Source organism: Coregonus clupeaformis, chromosome 9 (assembly GCF_020615455.1).
Source record: "Coregonus clupeaformis isolate EN_2021a chromosome 9, ASM2061545v1, whole genome shotgun sequence".
NCBI lineage: Eukaryota > Metazoa > Chordata > Actinopteri > Salmoniformes > Salmonidae > Coregonus > Coregonus clupeaformis.
The window spans coordinates 16,259,789-16,279,257 of record NC_059200.1 but is presented as its reverse complement, the minus strand read 5'-3'; the positions used below and the strand labels follow the sequence as shown (position 1 = coordinate 16,279,257).

Genomic DNA, 19,469 nt, shown 5'->3' with positions numbered 1-19,469 from the left:
CCTAGTAGACCTAGTACCCCTAGTAGACCTAGTAGACCTAGTACCCATAGTAGACCTAGTACCCCTAGTAGACCTAGTAGACCTAGTAGACCTAGTACCTCTCGTAGACCTAGTACCCCTAGTAGACCTAGTACCCCTAGTACCCCTAGTAGACCTAGTACCCCTAGTACCCCTAGTAGACCTAGTAGACCTAGTACCCCTAGTAGACCTAGTAGACCTAGTAGACCTATTAGAGCTAGTAGACCTAGTACCCCTAGTAGACCTAGTACCCCTAGTAGACCTAGTAGACCTAGTAACCCTAGTACTACTAGTAGACCTAGTACCACTAGTAGACCTAGTACACCTAGGTGACCTAGTAGACCTAGTAGACCTAGTACCCCTAGTAGACCTAGTTCCCCTAGTTCCCCTAGTAGACCTAGTACCCCTAGTAGACCTAGTACCCCTAGTAGACCTAGTACCCCTAGTAGACCTAGTACCCCTAGTAGACCTAGTACCCCTAGTAGACCTAGTACCCCTAGTAGACCTAGTAGACCTAGTACCCCTAGTAGACCTAGTAGACCTAGTACCCCTAGTAGACCTAGTACCCCTAGTAGACCTAGTAGACCTAGTACCCCTACTAGACCTAGTACCCCTAGTAGACCTAGTAGACCTAGTACCCCTAGTAGGCCTAGTAGACCTTGTACCCCTAGTATACCTAGTAGAGTTAGTAGACCTAGTACCCCTAGTAGACCTAGTTGACCTAGTACCCCTAGTAGACCTAGTAGACCTAGTACCCCTAGTACCCCTTGTAGACCTAGTAGACCTAGTACCCCTAGTAGACCTAGTACCCCTAGTAGACCTAGTACCCCTAGTAGACCTAGTAGACCTAGTACCCCTAGTAGACCTAGTAGACCTAGTAGACCTAGTACCCCTAGTAGACCTAGTACCCCTAGTAGAGCTAGTAGACATAGTACCCCTAGTAGACCTAGTAGACCTAGTACCCCTAGTAGACCTAGTACCCCTAGTAGACCTAGTTCCACTAGTAGACCTAGTACCACTAGTAGACCTAGTACCCCTAGTAGACCTAGTACCCTCTAGTAGACCCTAGTACCCCTAGTAGACCCTAGTACCCCCTAGTGCCTAGTACCCCTAGTAGACCTAGTAGACCCTAGTACCCCTAGTAGACCTAGTACCCCTAGTACCCCTAGTAGACCTAGTAGACCTAGTACCCCTTGTAGACCTAGTAGACCTAGTAGACCTAGTACCCCTAGTAGACCTAGTAGGCCTAGTAGACCTAGTAGAGCTAGTAGACCTAGTACCCCTAGTAGACCTAGTAGACCTAGTACCCCTAGTACCCCTAGTAGACCTAGTACCCCTAGTACCACTAGTAGACCTAGTACCACTAGTAGACCTAGTACCACTAGTAGACCTAGTACACCTAGTACCCCTAGTAGACCTAGTACCCCTAGTACCCATAGTAGACCTAGTAGACCTAGTAGACCTAGTACCCCTAGTAGACCTAGTACCCCTAGTAGACCTAGTACCCCTAGTAGGCCTAGTAGACCTAGTAGACCTAGTAGAGCTAGTACCCCTAGTAGACCTAGTACCCCTAGTACCCCTAGTACCACTAGTAGACCTAGTACCCCTAGTAGACCTAGTACCCCTAGTAGACCTAGTACCCCTAGTAGACCTAGTACCCCTAGTACCCCTAGTAGACCCTAGTACCCTAGTACCCCTAGTAGACCCTAGTAGACCTAGTACCCCTAGTAGACCTCTAGTACCCTAGTAGACCTAGTACCCCTAGTACCCTAGTAGACCTAGTACCCCTAGTAGACCTAGTACCCCTAGTAGACCTAGTACCCCTAGTAGACCTAGTAGACCTAGTACCCCTAGTAGACCTAGTACCCCTAGTAGACCCTAGTACCCCTAGTAGACCTACTAGTACCCCTAGTAGACCTAGTACCCCTAGTAGACCTAGTACCCCTAGTAGACCTAGTACCCCTAGTAGACCCTAGTACCCCTAGTAGACCCTAGTACCCTAGTAGACCCTAGTACCCCTAGTAGACCTAGTACCCTATAGACCCTAGTACCCCTAGTAGACCTAGTACCCCTAGTAGACCTAGTACCAGTCCCCTAGTAGACCTAGTAGACCCTAGTACCCCTAGTAGACCTAGTACCCCTAGTAGACCTAGTACCCTAGTAGACCCTAGTAGACCCTAGTACCCCTAGTAGACCTAGTAGCGCCTAGTAGACCTAGTACCCCTAGTAGACCCTAGTAGACCTAGTACCCCTAGTAGACCCTAGTACCCCTAGTAGACCGGAGACCTAGTAGACCTAGTACCCCTAGTAGACCCTAGTACACCTAGTACCCCTAGTAGACCTAGTACCCCCTAGTAGACCTAGTACCCCTAGTAGACCCTAGTACCCCTAGTAGACCTAGTAGACCCTAGTACCTAGTAGACCTAGTACCCCTAGTAGACCTAGTACCCCTAGTAGACCTAGTACCCCCTAGTACCCCCTAGTAGACCTAGTAGACCCTAGTACCCCTAGTAGACCTAGTACCCCTAGTAGACCTAGTACCCCTAGTAGACCTAGTACCCCTAGTAGACCTAGTAGACCCTAATAGACCTAGTACCTCTAGTAGACCTAGTACCCCTAGTAGACCTAGTAGACCTAGTACCCCTAGTAGACCTAGTACCCCTAGTAGACCTAGTCCCTAGTACACCTAGTACCCCCTAGTAGACCTAGTAGACCCTAGTACCCCTAGTAGACCTAGTACCCCTAGTAGACCCTAGTACCCCTAGTACCCTAGTAGACCTAGTAGCCCCTAGTAGACCCTAGTACCCCTAGTAGACCTTAGTACCCCTAGTAGACCTAGTAGACCTAGTACCCTAGTAGCCCTAGTAGACCCTAGTACCCCTAGTACCCTAGTAGACCTAGTACCCCTAGTAGACCTAGTACCCCTAGTAGACCTAGTACCCCCTAGTAGACCTAGTACCCCTAGTAGACCTAGTACCCCTAGTAGACCCTAGTAGACCCTAGTACCCTAGTAGACCTAGTACCCCCAGTAGACCTAGTAGACCTAGTACCCCTAGTAGACCTAGTACCCCTAGTAGACCCTAGTAGACCCTAGTACCCTAGTAGACCTAGTACCCTAGTAGACCTAGTACCCCTAAGTAGACCTAGTACCCTAGTAGACCCAGTAGACCTAGTACCCTAGTAGACCCTAGTAGCCCTAGTACCCCTAGTAGACCTAGTACCCCTAGTAGACCCTAGTACCCCTAGTAGACCTAGTACCCCTAGTAGACCTAGTACCCTAGTACCCCCTAGTAGACCTAGTAGACCCTAGTACCTGGACCTAGTAGACCTAGTAACCCCTAGTAGACCTAGTACCCCTAGTAGCCCTAGTAGACCTAGTACCCCTAGTAGACCTAGTGACCCCTAGTACACCCTAGTACACCCTAGTAGACCTAGTACCACCCCTAGTAGACCTAGTACCCCACTAGTACCCTAGTAGACCCTAGTACCCCTAGTAGCCCCTAGTAGACCTAGTACCCCTAGTAGACCTAGTACCCCTAGTAGACCCAGTAGACCTAGTACCCCTAGTAGACCTAGTACCTCTAGTAGACCTAGTAACCCCTAGTAGACCTAGTACCCTCTAGCAGACCTAGTACCCCTAGTAGACCTAGTACCCTAGTAGACCTAGTACCCCCTAGTAGACCTAGTAGACCTAGTACCCCTAGTAGACCTAGTACCCCTAGTAGACCTAGTACCCCTAGTAGACCTAGAACCCCTAGTAGACCTAGTACCTCTAGTAGACCTAGTACCCCTAGTAGACCTAGTACCCCTAGTAGACCTAGCACCCATAGTAGACCTAGTACCTCTAGTAGACCTAGTACCCCAAGCTGTCCATGATATACACTGAGTGTACAAAACATTAGGAACACCTTCCAATATTGAGTTGTACCCCGCCTTTTGCCCTCAGAACAGCCTCATTTCGTCAGGGCATGGACTCTACAAGGTGTCAAAAGTATTTCACAGGGATGCTGGCCCATGTTGACTCCAACGCTTCCCACAGTTGTCAAGTTTGCTGGATGTTCTTTGGGTTGTGGACCATTCTGGACCATTCTTGATACACACGGGAAACGGTTGAGTTTGAGAAACTCAGCAGCGTTGCAGTTCTTGACACACTCAAACTGGTGCGCCTGGCACCTACTACCATACCCTGTTCAAAGGCATTTAAATATTTTGTCTTGTCCATTCACCCTCTGAATGGCAGACATGCACAATCCGTCTCACTTGTCTCAAGGCCTAAAAATACTTATTTGACCTGTCTCCTCCCCTTCATCTACACTGATTGAAGTGGATTTAACAAGTGACATCAATAAGGGATCATAGCTTTCACCTGGATTCACCTGGTCAGTCTATGTCATGGAAACAGCAGGTGTTCCTAATGTTTTATACACTCAGTGTATTTATCAATGTTTTTCTACGTGTCAGGTGTTTGATGCAGGGGACTACTCCCTGCTGTGCTCGGTGCCCAGTGAGAACGACCAGTCCTGGACAGGAGGAGACTTCATCGTTGCTGACAGGGTCATCATCTGGACCGAGGACGGATGCTCGTACATCTACAAGCTCCCTGCCAGGTGAGGAATACACTGTGTGTGTGGGTTAGAGTCCTGCATCAGGCCGGATACCCACGGTTCCCTGCGGTTGACCCGCAAAAAAATCAGCTGGCTGGTGCAATGACCTGCGGGTCGGCTCACAGTTCAGAACAATTATAATTCAGGTCGGACACAGCCTAGGTTACCAGCCGCGCAGCAAGAGAGTGGAACAGGGAACTGTCCATTAATAGGCCTATTTGCGTGATGCTGAAACATTTAATTTGTCCATGTGCAGAGAGCACGATGGTCCTGTCCGCCACGCGACAATACGTTGGCAAGTTTATTTCCCCTGACTCCAAGCTCCCACGAATATGGCTTACTTAACAGGAGAAATAGAAAGAAAGGCTGTGAAAGGTTCTACCGTCGTGGAAACAGGTGCTGAGCGAAGGAAGTCCCGGTTTAGAAGGATTTTGGAGTCATTGTGGACAAGGATGACAACAACCCGGCAGATGGATACATAGCTTGCAAAAGTGCAAGCAGGTATTTGTTTACGATAATTCAGTTAATTATTACAATAATTCGGGCTTTCGTTCATTTAGACGCATGGCCATATCAAGTTGACTTTTGTAGCCTATATCCCTATTTGATTCTGGGAATTGTTTAAGTTTCAATTAAACTATTTGATTATCTAATCAATATTGAATGTAAAGGCTTTGTTTTGTTATGTCGGCAATAGGCTTTCATTAGGTAAGTAGAAGGTTAATTAGAAGGCTCTTTTTCAAAGCAATTTGAGTTGTCTGTGTGCCGCATCAGGTTGTGATCGGTGTGCCGCATCAGGTTGTGATCTGTGTGCCGCATCAGGTTGTGATCTGTGAGCCGCATCAGGTTGTGATCGGTGTGCCGCATCAGGTTGTGATCTGTGAGCCGCATCAGGTTGTGATCGGTGTGCCGCATCAGGTTGTGATCGGTGTGCCGCATCAGGTTGTGATCGGTGTGCCGCATCAGGTTGTGATCTGTGAGCCTCATCAGGTTGTGATCTGTGAGCCTCATCAGGTTGTGATCTGTGTGCCTCATCAGGTTGTGATCGGTGTGCCTCATCAGGTTGTGATCGGTGTGCCTCATCAGGTTGTGATCTGTGTGCCTCATCACGTTGTTAAAATGAGAAGATAGGCCCTATCGTTCCTAATTCATGGCATGGTTTCCTTTTATCCAAATGTTGAATAGACATGCAGACAAATTAATTCATGCAGGGTATAGCCTCTGCTCTGGAGTCATAAAAACAATTTTAATAAATGTATGTTATTTGGCGTGTCACGGATCGGCTCTCGGAAAACAATTGTATGCGGTTGGGTTGCGGAGAAAAATCAACCCTGATGTCGGATATATCGGTTGGGGCTTGGAATCGATGTGTCTGGCGCGGCTCCAAAAAAACGGACCCGTTTTGGTGTGGGTGTCAGCTACATCTACAAACTGCCTGCTAGGTGAGGAGGTGTGTGTGTGTGTGTGTGTGTGTGTGTGTGTGTGTGTGTGTGTGTGTGTGTGTGTGTGTGTGTGTGTGTGTGTGTGTGTGTGTGTGTGTGTGTGTGTGTGTGTGTGTGTGTGTGTGTGTGTGTGTGTGTGTGTGTGTGTGTGTGTGTGTGTGTGTGTGTGTGCCAGGAGGAGGAACACAGAGTATAGGAGTCAGTTGTTATTGCTGCGTCCCAAATGGCCCCTTATCCACAGAGTCACTCCTACTCTGGGACGCTTTATGAACACATGCCATGGTCAAAGCTACTGCACTATATATGGAATAGGGTGCCATTTGGGATGCACTTGTGTTCATTAACCCCTATACTTTTCTATCCCTGTACTGTGGGAGGGAACTAGTGTGCCGGGGAGACATGTTTCAACCATGCTCATACTTATACCTATAGAAACTAAAAGGATTTTTTGGTATTCTCTCTTTTCTGGGTTGAAATGGTCAGTGGTATTGGGAACCTTTTGGTATTTGACTTTTGTAGCCTATATCCCTATTTGACACTGAGGTTTTCTCTTGTAGTTAACTGGTTTTAGTTGTAGTTGGTTTGGGGGTTGCAGGGAAACCATTAGTCAAAAAGGCTGTTAACTTTTCTGTGACAGGACAGATCTGCTTTCTAAGCCTTTCTGAGGTAGAAGCGGTAAGTTTCCCTGCTAGGTTATGGGCTATTTTTGTTTACGGTTACGATGCTAAATGATTTTCTAGTTGTAGTTCTGTCGATTGTGTAGATGGAGGGATGTTAAAGGTTGTTGTTGTGTTTCTGAGTTGTTAGTACTGTCCTGTGGGAGACAACTGAGCTCAGATGACCTCTGTATGTCCCTGTTTCTCTCTGTCTCTCCCTCCCTCCCAGCTGCCTGCCTGCCAGTGAGCACTTCCATACTGATGTAGGGAAGACTGCCGAGGGCTCCATCCCTCCTCTGGTGTACGTCATCGAAGACCGCACAGGTCACTCCTCTACTCCACCCTTTCATCCATCACCCTAACACACACAGTCACAGACATACATACACCAGGGTTTCCATTATGAAAATGTTGCACCGGTCAGTTTGACAGTCAGCATTTTAATTTAATGGACATTTGAGTAATTTACCAGACCCGTATGCTTTGGGTGTATAACCTGATTAGGTCGTCCCACCCACGGTGGTCAGGATGACAGAAATCACATTTAGATTATGGCTATTATTCTTAACAGAACATGCAACTTCAGGATGCAACGGCGTGCGTCCTTCATACCGAATTCCAAAGCTCACTTTGAAAATGTTAGAATAACTGCCCACATTTACTTTTCCTCCGCCAACAAGACGAGTAACGAACAGCAAAATCACTAGCCTATGTCAATCTACTACCCCCCCATAGTAAAAAAAGTTGACCTATTCTATTGGTCAGCTTGTCTTTCTGTGCGAGGGGAAAAAAAGCCCTATTCCAAACAGTTGTGGGTTGATATATGTACTCCTGAGTGGCGCAGTGGTCTAAGGCACTGCATCGCAGTTCTAACTGTGCCACTAGAGATCCTGGTTCGAATCCAGGCTCTGTCGCAGCCGGCCGCGACCGGGAGACTCATGGGCGTCGCACAATTGGCCCAGGGTAGGGGAGGGAATGGCCGGCAGGGATGTAGCTCAGTTGATAGAGCATGGCGTTTGCAACGCCAGGGTTGTGGGTTCGAATCCCACGGGGGGCCAGTATAAAAATAAAAAAAATGTATTCACTAACTGTAAGTCGCTCTGGATAAGAGCGTCTGCTAAATGACTAAAATGTATGTAAATGTAAATATCCCAAAAATACACTACCAGTCAACAGTTTGGACACCTATTCATTCAAGGGTTTTTCTTTATTTTTACTATTTTCTACCTTGTAGAATAATAGTGAAGACATCAAAACTATTAAATAACACATATGGAATCATGTAGTAAGCAAAACAGTGTTAAACAAATCAAAATATATTTTATATTTGAGATTCTTTAAAGTAGCCACCCTTTGATTTGATGACAGCTTTGCACACTTTTGGCAAATTTTGACCGGTAGAGTGTGTGTGTGTGTGTGTGTGTGTGTGTGTGTGTGTGTGTGTGTGTATTCACTACCGTTCTAAAGTTTGTCACTTAGAAATGTCCTTGTTTTCCATGAAAACATACATGAAATGAGTTTGAATAGGAAATATAGCAAAATGCATAGGAAATGGAGTCATTGACAAGGTTAGAAATAATGATTTTTAATAGAAATAATAATTGTGTCCTTCCGACTTTTGTTTCGTCAAAGAATCCTCCATTTGCAGCAATTACAGCCTTGCAGACCTTTGGCATTCTAGTTGTCAATTTGTTGAGGTACTCTGAAGAGATTTCACCCCATGCTTCCTGAAGCACCTCCCACAAGTTGGATTGGCTTGATGGGCTCTTCTTACAAACCATACGGTCAAGCTGCTCCCACAACAGCTCAATAGGGTTGAGATCCGGTGGCTGTGCTGGCCCCTCCATTATAGACAGAATACCAGCTGACTGCTTCTTCCCTAAATAGTTCTTGCATGGTTTGGAGCTGTGCTTTGGGTCATTGTCCTGAAATTGGCTCCAATCAAGCTCCGTCCACAGGGTATGGCATGGCGTTGCAAACTGGAGTGATAGCCTTCCTTCTTCAAGATCCCTTTTACCCTGTACAAATATCCCACTTTACCACCACCAAAGCACCCCCAGACCATCACATTGCCTCCACCATGCTTGACAGATGGCATCAAGCACTCCTCCATCATCTTTTCATTTGGTCTGCGTCTCACAAATGTTCTTCTTTGTGATCCGAACACCTCAAACTTCGATTCGTCTGTCCATAACACTTTTTTCCAATCTTCCTCTGTCCAGTGTCTGTGTTCTTTTGCCCGTCTTAATCTTTTCTTTTTATTGGCCAGTATGAGATATTACTTTTTCTTTGCAACTCTGCCTAGAAGGTCAGCATCCCGGAATCACCTCTTCACTGTTGACGTTGAGACTGGTGTTTTGCGGGTACTATTTAATGAAGCTGCCAGTTGAGGACCTGTGAGGTGTCTGTTTCTCAAACTAGACACTCTAATGTATTTGTCCTCTTGCTCAGTTGTGCACCGGGGCCTCCCACTCCTCTTTCTATTCTGGTTAGAGCCAGTTTGCGCTGTTCTGTGAAGGGAGTAGTACACAGCGTTGTACGAGATCTTCAGTTTCTTGGCAATTTCTCGCATTTCTCAGAACAAGAATAGACTGACGAGTTTCAGAAGAAAGTTATTTGATTCTGGCCATTTTGAGCCTGTAATCGAACCCACAATTGTTGATGCTCCAGATACTCAACTAGTCTCAAGAAGGCCAGTTTTATTGCTTCTTTAATCAGCACAACAGTTTTCAGCTGTGCTAACATAATTGCAAAAGGGTTTTCTAATGATCAATTAGCCTTTTAAAAAGATTAACTTGGATTAGCAAACATAACGTGCCATTGGAACACAGGACTGATGGTTGCTGATAATGGGCCTCTGTATGCCTATGTAGATATTCCATAAAAAATCAGCCGTTTCCAGCTACAATAGCCATTTCTAACATTAACAATGTCTACACTGTATTTCTGATCAATTTGATGTTATTTTAATGGACAAAAAAATTGATTTTCTTTCGAAAACAAGGATATTTCTAAGTGACCCCAAACATTTTGAACGGTAGTGTGTGTATATACAGTGGGGAGAACAAGTATTTGATACACTGCCGATTTTGCAGGTTTTCCTACTTACAAAGCATGTAGAGGTCTGTAATTTTTATCATAGGTACACTTCAACTGTGAGAGACGGAATCTACAACAAACATCCAGAAAATCACATTGTATGATTTTTAAGTAATTAATTTGCATTTTATTGCATGACATAAGTATTTGATCACCTACCAACCAGTAAGAATTCCAGCTCTCACAGACCTGTTAGTTTTTCTTTAAGAAGCCCTCCTGTTCTCCACTCATTCCCTGTATTAACTGCACCTGTTTGAACTCGTTACCTGTATAAAAGACACCTATCCACACACTCAATCAAACAGACTCCAACCTCTCCACAATGGCCAAGACCAGAGAGCTGTGTAAGGACATCAGGGATAAAATTGTAGACATGCACAAGGCTGGGATGGGCTACAGGACAATAGGCAAGCAGCTTGGTGAGAAGGCAACAACTGTTGGCGCAATTATTAGAAAATGGAAGAAGTTCAAGATGACGGTCAATCACCCTCGGTCTGGGGCTCCATGCAAGATCTCACCTCGTGGGGCATCAATGATCATGAGGAAGGTGAGGGATCAGCCCAGAACTACACGGCAGGACCTGGTCAATGACCTGAAGAGAGCTGGGACCACAGTCTCAAAGAAAACCATTAGTAACACACTACGCCGTCATGGATTAACATCCTGCAGCGCACGCAAGGTCCCCCTGCTCAAGCCAGCGCATGTCCAGGCCCGTCTGAAGTTTGCCAATGACCATCTGGATGATCCAGAGGAGGAATGGGAGAAGGTCATGTGGTCTGATGAGACAAAAATAGAGCTTTTTGGTCTAAACTCCACTCGCCGTGTTTGGAGGAAGAAGAAGGATGAGTACAACCCCAAGAACACCATCCCAACCGTGAAGCATGGCAGTGGAAACATCATTCTTTGGGGATGCTTTTCTGCAAAGGGGACAGGACGACTGCACCGTATTGAGGGGAGGATGGATGGGGCCATGTATTGCGAGTTCTTGGCCAACAACCTCCTTCCCTCAGTAAGACCATTGAAGATGGGTCGTGGCTGGGTCTTCCAGCATGACAATGACCCGAAACACACAGCCAGGGCAACTAAGGAGTGGCTCCGTAAGAAGCATCTCAAGGTCCTGGAGTGGCCTAGCCAGTCTCCAGACCTGAACCCAAAAGAAAATCTTTGGATGGAGCTGAAAGTCCATATTGCCCAGCGACAGCCCCGAAACCTGAAGGATCTGGAGAAGGTCTGTATGGAGGAGTGGGCCAAAATCCCTGCTGCAGTGTGTGTAAACCTGGTCAAGACCTACAGGAAACGTATGATCTCTGTAATTGCAAACAAAGGTTTCTGTACCAAATATTAAGTTCTGCTTTTCTGATGTACCAAATACTTATGTCATGCAATAAAATGCAAATTAATTACTTAAAAATCATACAATGTGATTTTCTAGATTTTTGTTTTAGATTCCGTCTCTCACAGTTGAAGTGTACCTATGATAAAAAAGTTACAGACCTCTACATGTTTTGTAAGTAGGAAAACCTGCAAAATCGGCAGTGTATCAAATACTTGTTCTCCCCACTGTATATACATACACACACACACACACACACACACACACACACTGTACATCCAGTAGGCCTACATTTGAAGAAAAAAACTTTCAAATGCAACGAGGCTGATGCAACAGATCAGAACGTAGCTTAAAATGTCGACCAACTATTATCGCTTCATATTATAAGCGCAGCAATGCACACAAGGCAGTAGGCTACGAGCGAATGTTCGTTCCATCGTGCAATTAACAGGAAAACACCTTTGTCAAAAGCGCACTGGACATGCAAGCGGTTTCATGTGACAGAGATAAAAATATCCGTTAGAAATTTTGAAAGATCTGAAGATTAAAAAACAAGCATGGGTTGCTAATATGACTACGATTGTGCCTTTGGCTGTTGGATAATGAAGGAAAGTTGATTTTGAAAGCCAATAGAACATCAGTGAAATAGGCTACTGGTTTCAATGGCATGGAAGTCTATAAAATAATCGTCTCCACGTTTGTATGGTCAGATTTTTACTTTGAAGCAAGGTAAGACATATCTAATAATATGAAGTAAAATGTTCAGGTTTCAAACAATGAAGTATATGTTTCCAAAATGCATACTGCCTCCAGCTGTTTAGAAGTAATGAAATACTTTTTGCACAACAAAACGCTGTCCACCCCATTTTAATGGGACATGCTCTCAGTGGGTAGAAGAGAGCCACTGCCAGTGTCAGTCCTCTAACTAGATACCAATGTGTCCTATGTTCTTCGTCAATGTTCTCTTTCTGTCTTATATTGTGTGTTCTGTTTGCCTGGGTGCCAATCTGTTAATGCTTTCTCACCAAACATGCTAATGTTTGGCGTGGCAGTGTGTGACAAGGACATGGCAAGATGGCACAAACAGATGGGGGGGGGACCCACCCGGCTAGTGCGTTCTGTATTTAATTTCGGAGTTTGCGTAGTCTTCTCTGTATAGATTTAGATGAATTTGCGGTCTGTACCTTTTTTTTCTTCAGTTTTTGTTGTTTTTGTTCATGTTCTTTTGCTCTTTGTCGGTGTGTCTGTTTCCCTCCCTACCCTGCCTTGGCCCTGATCGGAGGGCGTGAGGAGTCTGGAGAGGGGGTAGACGTGGTGGTGCTGTGCCACCCTGCCAGCGGAGCTCCATTGGAGCCCTACACCCCAGAGCTGCTATTCCACCAGCAGCCTCTAGAGGCACCAGTAAGCTCGGTGCTGCAGTGTACAGCAGGAGAGAGGCGCACACACACAGGCTCTGTCCAGCAGGGGGAGCCCTCGGCTCTCAGTCACAGATTCACCGCATGCACTCAGAGGTTCGCAGAAGAAGCATGCAGACCGGGATGGCAAGATGTGATAGCTTAGTGTGGTGGTATGGGGCAATTACACAACATTTAGTGCCCCATGCATAGTACGATAGTGATTTGATCAATATCATATTTGATGATATATTTGATGTTGATGAATTTCAAACTACAAATTGGTATCCTAAAATGTCACTAATATAATCTTGCAGATGTATTATCTTGTTGATGAAGACTCTACCTCTATGATAATTGATCGGCAATACATTGATCTGAATTCTGATTGACTCGGATGCTTTAATTAATATATTTTATCAGCCAATCAAAATAAAATCTCCTAAAGCCCTGTTTGGTCAGCTGAACAGTTATTGGACGCCTGCCCCTGTGATGTGTGCACCTCTACGATGCTGTCTTTCTGATTGGCCAGTTCCCTCAACTCACTCTGGATCACCTGGTTCCATGCTCCTCCCACTAAAATCTCCAAAACATCAATCTCCCCTCAGGGGCGGTAGGTAGCTTTAGTGGTTAAGAGCGTTGTGCCAGGAACCGAAAGGTCGCTGGTTCTAATCCCCGAGCCGACTAGGTGAAAAATCTGTCGATGTGCCCTTGAGCAAGGCACTTAACACTAATTGCTCCTGTAAGTCGCTCTGGATAAGAGCGTCTGCTAAATGACAATAAATAAAATAAAATGTAGATCTTCATGCCAAGTCCCCAAGCTGCTTTTCCACTGAATATCAGATCAAGACACGGATAAGGACATGTGATACCTTCATAACAGGTAGCCTATTTTACATCTGATACATTCAAACCAAACCAGTGGAAGGAGAGTGGAAGCCGTTCTTAAATGCTTCTTCCTTCTCCAACGAAACACTGCAGTGCCTTTGCCTTAAACCTTTTTGGAATGTGTTTTAAACTATTTTTTGATTGAGTTAATTTATCACATCAATCTTTGCTAGTTTTCATGCTAGTGTGTGCATGCTAGACTAGAGACAGCAGCAGAAGAAGAAGAAGAATAAGCTTTTTGGTGGAACTCTGCGTTGACCCTGTGGCTGTCCGTTCAGGATGCTCAGAACTTCTCACCTGACCTCTGAACTATGACCCATACTATTAGAACCCATAGACATGCATATGGTCAGAGAGGAAGAGACGAAGCAAGAGGGTCTACTCCACCCTAAAATACAGTGAAAGTATTCAGACCATTTGACCTTTTCCATATTTTGTTACGTTACAGCCATATTGTAAAACTGATTAAATTGTTTTTTTGTCCCTCAATCTACACCCAATATCCCATAATGACAAAGCAAAAACAGGTTTTTAGAAATGTTTGCAAATGTATTAAATAATAATAATAATAATAATAATAATAATAATAATATGCCATTTAGCAGACGCTTTTATCCAAAGCGACTTAGTCATGTGTGTATACATTTTTACGTATAGGTGGTCCCGGGGATCGAACCCACAACCCTGGCGTTACAAGCTACAGAGGACCACCTTAAAGATATAAAACTGAAATATCACATTTCCATTAAGTATTCAGACCCTTTACTCAGTACTTTGTTGAACCACCTTTGGCAGCAATTACAGCCCCAAGTCTTCTTGTGTATGACGCTACAAGCTTGGCACACCTGTATTTGGGGAGTTTCTCCCATTCTTCTCTGCAGATCCTCTCAAGCTCTGTCAGGTTGGATGGGTAGTGTCGCTGCACAGCTATTTTCAGGTCTCTCCAAAGAGGTTAGATCGGGTTCAAGTCCGAGGCTCTGGCTGGGCCACTCAAGGTCATTCAGAGACTTGTCCCGAAGCCACTCCTGCGTTGTCTTGGCTGTGTGCTTAAGATCGTTGTCCTGTTGGAAGGTGAACCTTCGCCCCAGTCTGAGGTCCTGAGCGCTCTGGAGAAGGTTTTCATCAAGGATCTCTCTGTACTTGGCTCTGTTCATCTTTCCCTCAATCCTGACTAGTCTCCTAGTCCCTGCTGCTGAAAAACATCCCCACAGCATGATGCTGCCAACACCATGCTTCACCGTAGGGATGATGTCAGGTTTCCTCCAGACATGATTATTGGTTTCATCAGACCCCACAGCATAAAAGCATGATTGGTGGAGTGCTGCAGAGATGGTTGTCCTTCTGGAAGGTTCTCCCATCTCCACAGAGGAACTCTGGAGCTCTGTCAGAGTGACCATTGGGTTCTTGTTCACCTACCTGACCATGGCCCTTCTCCCCCGATTGCTTAGTTTGGCCTGGCAGCAAACTTCCATTTAAGAATGATGGAGGCCACTGTGTTCTTGGGGACCTTCAATGCTGCAGACATTTTTTGGTACCCTTCCCCAGATCTGTGCCTCGACACAATCCTGTCTCTGAGCTCTACAGACAATTCCTTCGACCTCATGGCTTGGTTTTTGCTCTGACATGCACTGTCAACTGTGGGACCTTATATAGACAGGTGTGTGCCTTTGCAAATCATGTCCAATCAATTGAATTTACCACAGGTGGACTCCAATCAAGTTATAGAAACATCTCAAGGATGATCAATGGAAACAGGATGCACCTGAGCTCAATTTTCGAGTCTCATAGCAAAGGGTCTGAATACTTATGTAAATAAGGTATTTCTGTTTTTTATTTTTAATAAATTAGCAGGAATGTCTAAAAAAAAATCTGTTTACGCTTTGTCATTGTGGGGTATTGTGGGTTATTGTGGGTTATTGTGGGGTATTGTGGGGTATTATGGGGTATTGTGGGGTATTATGTGGTATTGTGTGTAGATTGATGAAGAAAACCTCTACTTTTTGATCTATTTTAGAATAACGTCACAAAATGTTGAAAAAGGGAAGGGGTCTGAATACTTTCCGAATGCACTGTATGTCCACGTTAAGCAGATAATTAATTATTAAGCAAGTAAGGAGTTTTTGTATGGGGGGCAATGAGTGTCGAATTTAGTCAGGACGAACATTTATTGCTGTTTTGATACGTGATTTTTTTTATTTGATCTAATATACGTTCTGTAATGTTTAGGCTGTTACTACTGTACTGATAGAAGTAGGACATGTGACATCCTGGCAACTTTGAGAAAAAATACTTTATATCGGAGTTGTGCCTGTTGAAATTCGAGACGGTTTATGCATATTCATGAGGCTAGCATAGCATCTCACTCTCCATTGAATACAGGCGGTTGACGTCAACACCCCTAATCTATTATTTTAAAAATAATTCAAATAAGATGTATCCACCAATCCACAGAGATGAAAAGATGCGAGCTTGACAGCCCACCGTTACGCTCTGTGGACAATAAATCCCATTGTTAGGGTGGAGACACAAGCATCTTATCATTATATCTACAGTTGAAGCCGGAAGTCATTAAAACTCGTTTTTCAACCACTCCACAAAGTTCTTGTTAACAAACTATAGTTTTGGCAAGTCGGTTAGGACATCTACTTTGTGCATGACACAAGTAATTTTTCCAACAATTGTTTACAGACAGATTATTTCACTTAAAATTCACTGTATCACAATTCCAGTGGGTCAGAAGTTTACATACACTAAGTTACTGTGCCTTTAAAAAGCTTGGAAAATTCCAGAAAATGATGTCATGGCTTTAGAAGCTTCTGATAGGCTAATTGACATCATTTGAGTCAATTGGAGGTGTACCTGTGGATGTATTTCAAGGCCTACCTTCAAACTCAGTGCCTCTTTGCTTGACATCATGGGAAAATCAAAAGAAATCAGCCAAGACCTCAGAAAAAAAATTGTAGACCTCCACAAGTCTGGTTCATCCTTGGGAGCAATTTCCAAACGCCTGAAAGTACCACGTTCATCTGTACAAACAATAGTACGCAAGTATAAACACCATGGGACCACGCAGCTGTCATACCGCTCAGGAAGGAGACGCATTCTGTCTCCTAGAGATGAACTTACTTTGGTTCAAAAAGTGCAAAACAATCCCAGAACAACAGCAAAGGACCTTGTGAAGATGCTGGAGGAAACAGGTACAAAAGTATCTATATCCACAGTAAAACGAGTCCTATATCGACATAACCTGAAAGGCCGCTCAGCAAGGAAGAAGCCACTGCTCCAAAACCGCCGTAAAAAAGCCAGACTACGGTTTGCAACCGCACATGGGGACAAAGATCGTACTTTTTGGAGAGTCTGATGAAAAATAGAGCTGTTTGGCCATAATGACAATCGTTATGTTTGGAGGAAAAAGGGGGTAGCTTGCAAGCCGAAGAACACCATCCCAACCATGAAGCACAGGGGTGGCAGCATCATGCTGTGGGGGTGCTTTGCTGCAGGAGGGACTGGTGCACTTCACAAAATAGATGGCATCATGAGGAAGGAAAATTATGTGGATATATTGAAGCAACATCTCAAGACATCAGTCAGGAAGTTAAAGCTTGGTCGCAAATGGGTCTTCCAAATGGACAATGACCCCAAGCATACTTCCAAAGTTTTGGCTAAATGGCCATCACAAAGCCCTGACCTCAATCCTATAGAAAAGTTGTAAGCATGTGCGAGCAAGGAGGCCTGCAAACCTGACTCAGTTACACCAGCTCTGTCAGGAGGAATGGGCCAAAATTCACCCAACTTATTGTGGGAAGCTTGTGGAAGGCTACCCAAAACGTTTGACCCAAGTTAAACAATTTAAAGGCAATGCTACCAAATACTAATTGAGTGTATGTAAACTTCTGACCTACTGGGAATGTGATGAAAGAAATAAAAGCTGAAATAAATCATTCTCTCTACTATTATTCTGACATTTCACATTCTTAAAATATAGTGGTGATCCTAACTGGACCTAAAACAGGGAATTTTTACCAGGATTAAATGTCAGGAACTGAGTTTAAATGTATTTGGCTAAGGTGTATGTAAACTTCCGACTTCAACTGTAGTATCTCCGATATGGCTGGAATTCACAGAAACATTACGGAGACTAAACACACGACTCCTTCAAAATAATACAAATTACATTAACCCTCCAGCCCAAATCGCACCCTATTCCTCAGTGGTGTAAAGTACTTAAGTAAAAATACTTTAAAGTACTACTTAAGTTGTTTTTGGGGGGTATCTGTACATTACTATTTATATTTTTGACTACTTTTACTCCACTACATTCCTAAATAAAATAATGTACTTTTTCCCTGACACCCTAAAGTACTAGTTACATTTTGAATGCTTAGCATCACAGGAAGACGGTTGAATTCACACACTTATCAAGAGAATTTCCCTGGTCATCCCTACTGCCTCTGATCTGGCGGACTCATTAAACACACATGCTTCATTTGTAAATTATGTCTCAGTGTTGGAGTGTGCCCTTGGCTGTCTCTAGATTTAAAACAAGAAAATGGTGCCGTCTGGTTTGCTTAATATAAGGAATTTAAAATTATTCATAGTTTTACTTTCGATACTTTTAAGTATATTTAAAACCAAATACTTTTAGACTTTTACTCAAGTAGAATTTTACTGGGTGGCTTTCACTGTTACTTGATTCATTTTCTATTAAGGTATCTTTACTTTTACTCAAGTATGACAATTGGGTACTTTTTCCACCACTGCTATACCCTACAAATAGGGTGACATTGGGAGGTTGCCAAATTCCCAGTATTAGAACCTGAGGCACAGCTCCACTTAGCTGCATTTGTTAAGGCTCTCTCGCTCTCTATTAGATGCTTAGCCATTAACTTCCATACAAACCATCAATATTACACGTTAGACGCCTGTTGAAAGGCCATTATAGGAGGCCTCATGTAAACGCTAGTGAACTACTGATGGACCCTAGTTGATTTTTATTCAGGCAGTGGTATTAAAAGGTGATTTACTCCTCTTACAAACAAGAGGGCCTTAATTTAGCCGTCTCTTTCTTCCCAGTGTTAATTGATTAATTGACTTGTACCTCTCGTAGCATTTACCTCATGTCAGACGACTTACCCATAAGTCAATGCGACTACCTGCCTCACAACCTGGCCACAGTGTTTCCTCTCATCCATTACAGACATTACAGGGATCCGGTTCCTTCCCATCTCTCTCTGTTACCATGACAATCACATAACTAGGACCCACCCCGTCTCCTGCACTTCCTGGAAACAAGGTCGGCAGGTTGTCGTCAGGCGTGTTGCCGCTGTGCCTTTTCCTCTACTGCAGGAAGGTACACAATTATAGCAGAGTAAATTGGTCAAATAAAAGATCAAATAGTGAGTCCCAAATGGTACCCTATTCTCTTTTATAGTGCACTACTTTTGACCAGAGCCCTATGGGAAGTGGAGTAGTGTACTACATAGGGAATAGGGTATCATTTGGGACGCGTATAGAGTCATACCAGAGAAAGGTCAGTTAGTAGAGGACCATTAACCAACATGCATAACTATCGATATTCAGTCCTGCTAGATTTGATCGGTAGGCAAACAAGAAACAGCCCCCCAAGTTGAGACGTCTTTTTTTTTACTTTTTTTTTTTTAACATGGCACCAGCTTTCTCTTCAACAATTTAACATCCTGTCTATTGAGCTGGTTTGTATCCAGATGATTCAGTGCCTTGCTGTCCAGAGAACTGAGTTAGGGGATATTTTAGGATAGGGGATCAATGCATGTGCTGTACTGTAGGTAACCCTGTTGCTAGTTGAGTAAGCAGACAGTTCTTCCAGCTTGGCATCCTCTTAATATCACAGTGATGTTTTATAGTGCTAAAATGTTAACAGCACCTCCCAGTGCTCCCATGGCATGAGATCCTGTCCCCTGCAAGGCCAGCTTACCCTTCTTGCACTGAGCAGAATATAATATTCTAGGGTTTTTAGATCCATGGTGCAACAAGGCTACAGTATGCTGCCCTGCTAT

At 44.3% G+C, this 19,469-nt stretch overlaps 1 pseudogene; it reads left to right on the top strand.

Annotated features, from left to right (window-relative positions):
* LOC121574507 overlaps positions 1-19,469 on the top strand; it is a 501,964-nt pseudogene that overhangs the window by 12,704 nt on the left and 469,791 nt on the right.